This window comes from Bos indicus x Bos taurus, chromosome X (genome assembly GCF_003369695.1).
Source record: "Bos indicus x Bos taurus breed Angus x Brahman F1 hybrid chromosome X, Bos_hybrid_MaternalHap_v2.0, whole genome shotgun sequence".
Lineage (NCBI taxonomy): Eukaryota > Metazoa > Chordata > Mammalia > Artiodactyla > Bovidae > Bos > Bos indicus x Bos taurus.
In genome coordinates, this window is record NC_040105.1 from 29309246 (window position 1) to 29319967 (window position 10722).

The following is a 10722-nucleotide window of genomic DNA, read 5'->3' on the forward strand; positions in this document are numbered from 1 at the left end:
TTCCTCTGTGGGATTCTGTGGGAACAGGCTGAGCAGGAAAACAGGAGCCTTGTGGGTTCCTAGAGCAGTGTCCTCAAGGACACCTGCAGAGGTGGCCTTTGATTAAGCCAAGGTAGAGTCTCCCTGTTTTAAGGTGCTCATGTCACCTCATTCTCCATCCTCCAGGTGCCCCAATCTCCTGTGTATTGGCCCAGACTCCTGCCTCTGGTCCCTGACCACAGCCATCATGCCCCGTGCGCAAAAGAGTAAGCACCGTGCTCGTGAGAAACGTCACCAGGCCCGAGTTGAGACCCAGGGTCTTCATGATCAGGCTACCACATCTAGGGGAGAAGAGACCACCTCCTCTTCCCCTCCTGATTCAGAGAGCACTCCCTCAAGCTCGTCTGCTGCTGGCACCGCCACGGAGCCTCAGGGAGCCCAAGGCACCACCAGTGCTGCTGCAGGTGCTATACGCAAAAGATCTGGTGTTGGTGGCATAGCACGCTCAAGATCTGCAGTGCGTGGCACAGCACGCTCCAGATCTGGTGTAGGTGCCGAGGGCCAAGTTCAGGAAGCTGAAAATTCCTCCCAAGCCTCAGCTGCTGCTGCGAGCTCTCACACAGATCTTCTGACCAGGACGGCAGAGATATTGGTGCAGTACCTGCTGTTTAAGTATAAGATGAGGGAGCTCATTAAGAGGTCCAAAATGCTGCAGGAAATCAATAGAAGGTACAAGGAACAATTCCCTGAGATCCTTAGCAGGGACTCTGAGCACATGGAGCTGGTGTTTGGCCTGGTGCTGAAGGAAGTCAGACCCAACAGTCACTGCTATACCCTGGTGAGCAACCTAGATCTCAGTGACAGCGAGTCTTTGAGAGGTGACCGGGGGCTGCCGAAGAATGGTCTTCTGATGCCTCTGCGGGGTGTCATCTACCTGAATGGCAACCACGCCCCTGAGGAGAAGATCTGGAAGTTCCTGCATATGCTGGGCATCTATGATGGAAGAAGTCACTTCATCTTTGGAGAGCCCAGGAAGCTCATCACAGAAGATCTGGTGCAGGAAGAGTACCTGGAGTACCGCCAGGTGCCCGGCAGCGATCCCCCTCGCTATGAGTTCCTGTGGGGTCCTAAAGCGCTCATAGAAACCAGCAAGATGAAAGTCCTGCAGTTTTTGGCCAAGGTCAAGGATTCGGTCCATCCTGCCTTGCAGCAGCATATGAAGAGGCTTGGAGAGAGGAAGTAGAGAGCACCGGAGCCAGAGGTGCAGCCAGGGCTGGCACTTCTGCCTCAACCAGGCCTGGCACTGCCGCCTCAGCCGCTGCTGGCCCTTCTGCTTTGGCCAGGCCTGGCACTGCTGCCTCAACCTCTGCCTGCACTTCTGCCTCAATCAGGCCTGGCACTGCTGCCTCAGCCAGCGCTGGCCCTTCTTCTTCGGCCACTGCGCACCCCAGGGCCGAATCCAACTGCTCATCTCGCCCCTAGTGTGATCTGAAGCCTGTTGTTCACTTTGTGGCTGGAGAAGCCGGGCAACCTGTGTTCCTGATATGCATCAATAACTTGTTGACTTTATTTCCCCCAATTTTCAGTTGTTAAAACTTTTCAACAGAAAGGTCATTTAGAGTCATGATATAAGTATATGAATAACATGGGTCACACACACTTTGCTGTTTGTCAAATGTAGGAGTAAGAATTTTGTTTTCTCAAATAAATATTGGAAATTGTCACATCACTTTTGTGATCCAGGATGAGAATAACATCACTTTAGGATGAGAGTGTCCTTAGAAATGTGAAAGACACCACACTAATAGAGGCACAGAACATTGATACATTGTTAGGGAGATAGCTGAAATTTCTTCAGATTTTGGCTGGCTTTACTCTCTGCTTAGTCTCCCTCTTTGTAAATGTAAAAGACACTTGCCTCTGCTTATGGTTTATGGTTTTCAAGAATGTTTGAGAATATAAATTATAGCAAATGATTTATTCGTGGCTCTTCTTTTACACAAACGTTGACAATCTGCTCTTAAGAAGTCTTCATGCTTCTACTGGTGATGTTTGTCAAAAAAAGTCCTAGCCTCTGTCCACTCATTATAGTTTCTCAGAGATGCTGTCATTGTATGGAAGAGGCTGAGATACTCTCTACTTCAGGAAGAACAAGAAAGAAGCAGGGTAAAGAGGGGTTGGAGAGAACATATTATTTTGGTTTCATTGCTAAGTGGAATTTTGGCTGATTGGGGAGGTTGGGTCTTTTGTTTTTTCCTGACTTGGAACACTGCATAGTTTCTGACATCTGATAGATTGAAAAAAGAATCCAGCTGATGTAACATCTGAGGTCAAGATAATCATAGTAATAACTGCTGCTGCTCCTAATTTCTCAATAGAACAGGTGACATGACAGAAGCTTTCCATAAATACTTATATTCCACCAATCTGACAAGAAAGGGCTTATCGAACTTACTTCACAGGAGAGAGCCCAAGGCTCATAGAGTTATGGTTTGGATTTGTGCTGAAATACATAGGGCTGGTAAATGACAGCTGGCAATAGACTCCTGCTCTACACTACTTTACCCACTCCAGTGTTCTTGCCTGGAGAATCCCAGGGACAGGGGAGCCTGGTGGGCTGCCGTCTATGGGGTCGCACAGAGTCAGACACGACTGAAGCGACTTAGCAGTAGCAGCTACAGTACTTTAGCACTCATACTGTTGTTCTCCTCACAACCTGAGACATACCCTTGTCTTTGTTCTTTAACAAGTCCTTTTAACATTTGACATTTCCTTTTCCTTATATATTTATCATTTATTTATTTATTAGGCTGTGCTGGATCTTAGTTGCTGCACGTGTGGTCTAGTTCCCTGACCAGGGAGCGAACCTGGGCCCCCTGCATTGGGAGCCTGGAGTCCTAGCCATTGGACCACCAGGAAAGTCCCCACCCTGTATCTTTTATTTCAGTGCTTTTCTCAGTACTCCAAAATTTGTCCTAGGTGATAGAAAAGAATGCCCTCGTGCTCAAGCTACTGGATCGAAATGTGTAGCCAGAGCAGTAAGAATACCAGATATACTTAAGCAATGATATGTATCCCTTATTCATTACTCATAGATAAGTGAAAGAAACAATATTCAGGGACAGTACAAGCATGTACATTGGCCATGTTAGATAACCTCTGAAGAGCAAGGAGTCTCCATATCATCCTTACAGCCTCTTGCCTGTGGAAAGTAAACCTATCAGAACAGAAATGACATGAGAATCGTCACCTGACTGATGAGATAGATTGATCTACTTTTTTCTCCTTAAAGGACTGCCACCTGTCCTGGGACTCCTGCCTTGGAGTCCCATCTCCCGTCACTCCTGGGACAGGGACCCATTCTCTGTAGCACTGCAGAGCAAACATAGCTCAGGAGTTTGTAGAGACATGGAATTTCCCCAAAGGCCTTTAATCCAAGACACAGAAAGTAAGATGAGGGCCCCAGGTAGGAGGATTGAGGAGAGCAAGACCCAAGAATATGGGGGATGGTGGTCACTGGGATAGCACTCCCTTCTGATCTCAGACACAGAGGAATTCAGAACTGGTGGGCTTAGGCTATTAGCCTTGGTATAGCCTCACTTATTCTTCAGGTTTGTCAAACTCCCTTCACTGTGCCACTTAGGCCTGGTGACATGGTGAGTCCTACTCACTTCCTCCCAGAGGATCACATGGAGGTAAGGAACCTCATCCTGATCAAAGGGAGCAGCCAAAGCTCAGCAGAAGGATGATTTCCACGTTGTGCCAGAAGTCAAGGTAAGGACCCTGAATTCTTGAAAAGACCACTAGCCTCAAAACAGTGGGAGCAGAACATATTCCTTCCACTCCTATTAACCTCAGAAGACCATGGCCTGTGGTGGGCCTATGAGGCAAACTCCTCTTCTTCCTCAGGGATCAGGAAACTAGTGGCCTGGGTGGAGAAGCTTTAAGGCAAGTCAGGGAATGTTTCCAGTTGGGGAATATTTCCAGGTTCTTTCCAAGACAGTGAGGACAGCAAAGAATGTGGGAACACAAATACCAGGATGGCCACACAGTATGTTCCCTACTCTCAGCCTAGAAGGCCTCAGGCAGATTTACCAGGCCAAGGGGCCCTTCAGCTCTGACGGAGCAGTAGCAGGAAAGTTAAGGTTTGGTCTGATGGTGGTGTTCACATGTCAACAGAAGGGGCAGTCTTGAGCTTGGCTGAGAGTCAAATTTGGGACCCTGATTTGGGCCCCTGAGAGGAACCATCTGTCATTCCCATGGAGCTTGCCACAGCTTTCATTCTTGTGAGACTATGGGTAGGGGTGGCTAGATAAGGCCACTCTTATTTCCTCCTCCAGGCTCACAGGGAGGTATCGGTCTTACTTTGAGAAGACAGGCCTCAGGTCAAGAAGGAAGGGATTCCCCAGGCCCCACCAGAAGTCAAATTGTGAAGCCCGAGTGGAGACTGAGGGGTCTATTCATCCCTGAATAGAAGGAACAAAGGAGAGTCCTGCCCTCCCCTTTGATGTCAGTTCTAGAAAGCTCAGGGGAAGACTGTCAGGCAAGGCTCTCCCTCACATATTATACCAGGCCTTCTTCTTATACCAGGCCTTCTTCTTCTTGTTGAATTGCTAAGTCATGTCTGACTCTCTTGTGACTCCATGGACTGTAGGCCGCCAGGCTCCTTTGTCCATGGGATATTACAAGGAAGAATTCGAGGCTGGGTTGCCATTTCCTCCTCCAGGGGATCTTCCTGACCCAGAGACTGAGTCTGCATCTCCTGCAGCTCCTGTATCTCAGCAGATCCTTTCCTGCTGAGCCATCTGGGAAGCCCTATATCAGGCCTAAGGGAGGTGAGATCTTCGTTGCAAAGTATAGTCACCAGTCCTGAGAAGCGAGGGATATGGTCGGTGCCTGCCAGGCACTGTGGCAGATGCTTTACAGTTACCACCACATGCCAGCAGTCCTTCCAGACAGGGCTTGTCAAACTCCCTTCACAGTTAAAGAGCACGAGGCACTCTCAGAGAGTTTAATGAAGTGACAAACTTTTCCATGGCTGTTTAAGTGACAGGGATGGCCAAAAGCCCTTGATTTGAGTTAGTCTAAAGCTCACCCTCTCACTCCTGCAAGCCTAATCTGACCTTATGCCCTTAATTCCCTTTTTATTCTCATTACTGTGAAATGTATGAAGCATTAAGAAGAGGGACTCTCAGGTCCAACTATTATATTTTAATACATAGCCAGAGCAATAATAATAATAATGCCAAACTAAATGTGACATATGAAGAGAGGAAAAAAGAGATAGTATTTGCTAACAATAGGATCATCTGTCCATACATATGAGGGTTCAGACATCTTAAAAGATCTGAACGTTTTAACTTTCAGATAAGCTTATAAGATCATAAGGGACTCAAGAAAATCATCTCACAGCCATTCCTTTGTATAAAAAATATCTATTAGATCTAAAATATAAAGTTTATTTATTAGAACAGCGATTGTCTGAGAATTCTGGCTGAAGGAGAGAAGGGACAGGTTACCAGGTTTTGTTTCTCTCACAGGTCTCTGCCTGGGCCCCCTTACTTATGCCATGGATTTCCTATCTCTTATCACTTCTAGGGCAGGGATTCCTTCTCTGCAAGGTCCACAGTAGAGAAAGTACTCAGGGCCTTTCAGGAATGTGGCATTTCCCAAGAAGGCTTTAATCAAAGGGGCAAGGGCCTTTAGGAAGACACCCATGCAACTGGACTGAGGAATGCAACACCCCAGAATATTAGGTGTAAGAAGGCTTCAGGCAGAACTCTCAAGCTGAACATCTCTTTTCTCTGTTGTCTCAGTACAGTTGTCAGGGACGTGAGACCTTTGGTCTAAGGAGGGCAATCTCAGGTCAGAGTAGGAATTGTCAAATATATATGTGAAGCCCCTTAAAAAGAAGTGAAAGAAATAGCCACCCAGAACCACTGGGGTTCTGTAGTGTCCACTTGCTGCTGTCAGCCCTCGGAGGTCCTGAATTCCATCGTAGGATGAGGAAGAGAGAGGCCTTGAGAGCTGAGAAAGACAGAGCGCTACCACCATGGGCAGGGCACGTTCCAGAACCAAGTCTGCCAGCTCCTCCCACATAGTGACATCCAGGGCAGATCCTTCAACTTGAGGTTGAAAAGAGAAGTAAGTATTCCAAGTAATTGAGTGCCAAGGTGGATCTGAAGGGAACACATTTTATGCCTTGTTTTGTCCTTGCTTGACCTCAGTAACTGGGAGATGTATCTTTTTCTGTTTAGGGCTTTCTTTTTGGCACTATTGAAGTAGCCTTTTGTAATTGAAGGTTAATTTGACTTCCGTATTTGTGTTTATGAACAAAGTATATCCCATTTATTGCTGTATTTCAGTATAAGTACAAAGGTTTTTATATTGAGTCAGAAATCCTTGAATCTCCTTTTGTGGTTCAGAACAAGATGACAGGACAAGAGAATTGGGAGTTTTTTGCCAATGATAATGGACAGTGAGTGAAATTGTTCATATTGGGAAATATAAAAAAAAGGTCTTGTCTGTGTGGCATCTGCAGTACAGTGGAACAGGAATTCCCAGCCCCTGTTTCCCCTCAGCAACCGAGATCTTAAAAGTATATAAGTAGCAAAATAACCTTTATAGAAGGTCCAGAGTCCAATTAAGAAATTGCAGTACCACAGGTAAGCATACATCTTAGATCAGCTGCACTTGAAATGGGTAAGAACAACACACACACACACACACACACACACACACACACACACACGCGTGCACTTATGGATCATGAATAGCACTATTCATCTATGATAAACAGTTTGTGTACTAAACTGTTATCTCAACAAATGTGATCACCAATGGTTCACAGCTATTTCTTACTCTGTTTAGTATGATACTCTAAACTTTGAGTAACACAATAGGACTCATGTGAAGTGCCCCTAGTGGTGCTGGAAGTGCTCTCATGAAGCGGAGAGAAGTCATGACATTATACAAAAAAGTTGAGTTGCTCCTTGTATACTGATTTGGATCTGCAGTTGTGGTTGCCACCATTTCAAGATGAATGAATCCAGCATAAGCACTACTGTAAGAAAAAGAAAAGGAAATTTATGAAGCCATCACTGCAGCTACACCAGCAGGTGTGAAAATCTTGTGCTTTTTGTGAAATAAGTTTTTATCTTGTATTGAAAATATAGCTTGTATGTGGGTGCAGGATTGCTATAAGCAAGGCATATCTATAGACTTGAACATGATTGAAGAAAAAGCAAAGTCATTATGACAACCTAAAGCAAAAGTGGGTGAAGGATCTAAAACTGGAAAATTTAATGCCAGCAAAGGATGATCTGATAATTTCAGAAAGAGGTTTGACTTCAAAATATCTAAATAATAGGGGAAGCAGCTTTTGCAAACAAGAGGCAACAGGTGGTTTCCCATATGTCATTAAGAAAATCACTGGGTATTAATTTTGTATCCTGCAACTTTACCAATTCATTGATGAGCTCCAGTAGTTTTCTCACAGCAACATGAGGCTTTTCTATGTCTAGTATCATGTCATCTGCAAACAGTGCCAGTTTCACTTCTTTTCCAACTTGGATTCCTTTTATTTCTTCTGTTCTCTGATGGCCACGGCTAGGACTTCTGAAATCATGTTGAGTAAAAGTGGAGAAAATGGACATCTTTGAAATTTTCATATTAAGTGAAGTCTGCTGCTGCTGCTAAGTCGCTTCAGTCATGTCCGACTCTGTGCGACCCCATGGACGGCAGCCCACCAGGCTCCCCCGTCCCTGGGATTCTCCAGGCAAGAACACTGGAGTGGGTTGCCATTTCTTTCTCCAATGCATGAAAGTGAAAAGTGAAAGTGAAATCGCTCAGTCGTGTCCGACCCTCAGCGACCCCATGGACTGCAGCCTACCAGGCTTCTCCGTCCATGGGATTTTCCAGGCAAGAGTACTGGAGTTGGGTGCCATCGCCTTCTCCTTAAGTGAAGTCAGACAAAGACAAATATCACATCACTCAAATGTGGTGTGATAGAATTCTATTACTATACACTGTCCCATCTCTCTCTTGTGAATGGATAAACGGCACATCAGCCTGTCATCACAGGTAAGTGTTTTCTCTTAAAGTAACAATGTTTTCAGTACTTTATTATAAATATGACTGAAATGGTGTAGGATATAAAAATTTTTAGTGATCCATTCATTACTATATATGCTTGGCTACCATGAAGCAATCCTATCAGTTACACTAGGCTACTATAAAGCAATCATATTGCTGCTTCTTCATTATTGGTGCTTGAATCATTATACCTGTAACTATGAATTGCTTTTCACATTATTCATTGTTGATATTTAGCGTTTTGCCTCTATAGTCTTTGTCATATAAGGCAATAAATATATATGACAATATATATAATATTGTCAATAAGGCAATTGTCTTGACAGACAGTTCTTACAAATGCATGCTGTAAACTTACAATATTGATAAATACAGTCCTGTGAATATATTTTCTCAAGATTTTCTTAATAACATTTTGTTTTCTCTAGCTTACATTATTGTAAGAATACAATAGCTAATACTTATAGCTATGTCAACTAGAAAGAAAGGAATACATCAAGGTTGTGTATTGTCACCCTGCTTATTTAACTTATATGCAGAGTACATCTTGCAAAATACTTGGCTGGATGAAGCACGAGCTGGAATCAAGATTGCAGGGAGAAATATCAATAACCTCGGATTTGCAGATGATACCATCCTTATGGCAGAAAGCAAAGAAGAACTAAAGAGCCTCGATGAAAGTGAAAAAGAAGAGAAAAAGCTGGCTTAAAACTCAACATTCAAAAACCAAAGATCATGGCATCCGGTCCCATCACTTCATGGCAAATAGATGGAGAAACAATGGAAACGGTGAGAGACTTCATTTTGGGGGGCTCCAAGATCACTGCACATGGTGACTGCATGTGCATGTGCAGTTGCTTTTCACTTGGTATAATGTTTCAGTTATGCAAGATGAACCAATTCCAGAGATCTGCTGGGTAACATTGTGCCTATATTTAACATTACTGTATTGTGGGCCTAAATATTTAAGTGAGTAGATCTGATGTTAAGTGATTTTACCACATCAATCATTTGAAAAGTTGATTGTCTTGCTCCCTGTCTAGGACAGAGGAAGATGATTAAGTGCAAGCATTTAGAGAACTCTTTTATAATGTTAGTGAGAATGTCAATGTGTGCAACCATGGTGGAAAACAATATTGAGGGTCCTCAAAAAATTAAAAATTGAATTACCATATGATTCAGCTAGCCCACTTCTGGGTTTTAATCCAAAAAAATTAAAATTAGACTCTCCAAGAGATATTTTCATTCCTGTATTTGTTGCAGGATTATTCACAATAACCAATACAGGGAAGCAGCCTAAATGTCCGTTGATGTATCAATGGATAGATATATGATATATATATATCATGGAGTGTTGTGTGTGTGTGTGTGTGTGTGCGTCCTCAGTCACTCAGTTGTGTTTGATTCTTAGAGAGCCCATGGACTGCAGCTCACCAGGCCTCCCTGCCCTTCACTCTCTCCAAGAGTTTTCTCAAACTCATGTCCATTGAGTCAGTGATGAGATCCAACCATCTCGCCTTCTGCTGCCCCTTGTCTTCTGGCCCTCAATCTTTCATTCCTAGCATCAGGGTCTTTTCCACTGAGTCCACTCTTTCCATCAGGTGGCCAAAGTATTGGAGTCAGATTCAGCATCAGTCCTTCCAATACATATTCAGGGTTGATTTCCTTTAGGATGGACTGGCTTGATCTCCTTGCTATCCAAGAGACTCTCAAGAGTCTTCTCCAAGATCACAGTTTGAAAGCATCAGTTCTTCATCACTCAATCTTCTTTATGGTCCAACTCTCACATCCATACATGACTACTGGGAAAACGATAGATTTGACTACAGGGACCTTTGTCGGCAAACTGATATCTCCATTTTTTAATACACTGTCTCGCTTTGGAGCCTTAGTTAAAAGCAGAGCCTTCAGCGAGAGGTCATTTCAAGGGAAGTTGCCTGGTGGGCTAGAGAGACAGTGGGAGTGGTGAGCACGGCCAGGTCCTCAGAAGGAGGACCTGAGAGAATCCACAGTCTCCTGGACTGGTGACCTTTACCCTGGGTTGAGGGAGCCAGAGACCTCTCCTTAAGGACCTACTCGATTATTTTATCTTGTGTGTAACTGGGCAAATTCTAGGCAAGTTCTAGATTTTTTGTTGGTGCTTAAATACGTGGACATATTCATTATTTAGATGAAAGGGTATCTGGGAGGGAAGATACTGATCAATGACAAAATTTCTAAGAACTCTGAGTTGTTTCCAATGGGGAAAGATTCTACCTCAAGCACATTCCATGTCATATCCTCTGGTGTGAATGTTATATGATTGTCCTTGCTAGGCAACATTTTAATTCACTGTGATTTTCTTTGTCTTGGAGTTTGGGTAATGTGCTGGAGTTCAGGGGGCTAGTGAAACAGCATGTGAAACAATTGACCAGCTTAAACTGGTTTGACCTTTTCTAATAGATTGTTGATTAATCACACCTTGAGTCATTTTACAAAGAAGGAAGTACATGTGTCCAAGAAGGAACACATGACCTCAGGATGACCCTGGAGCCAAGCTCTTCAGTCTGCAAAACTCAGAGAAGAGAAATATTGCCCTGGGCCATTTACAAAGTGAGAAGTCCTTCAATGAGGAAAACCTGGCTTCCTGTAACCTGAGTAGCTGAAACA

General features: G+C 44.1%; 1 pseudogene; it reads left to right on the forward strand.

Moving 5' to 3' along the window:
- The first annotated feature begins 174 nt into the window (after positions 1-174).
- On the forward strand, positions 175-1461 carry LOC113887995 (annotated as a pseudogene).
- The last annotated feature ends 9261 nt before the right edge of the window (positions 1462-10722 follow it).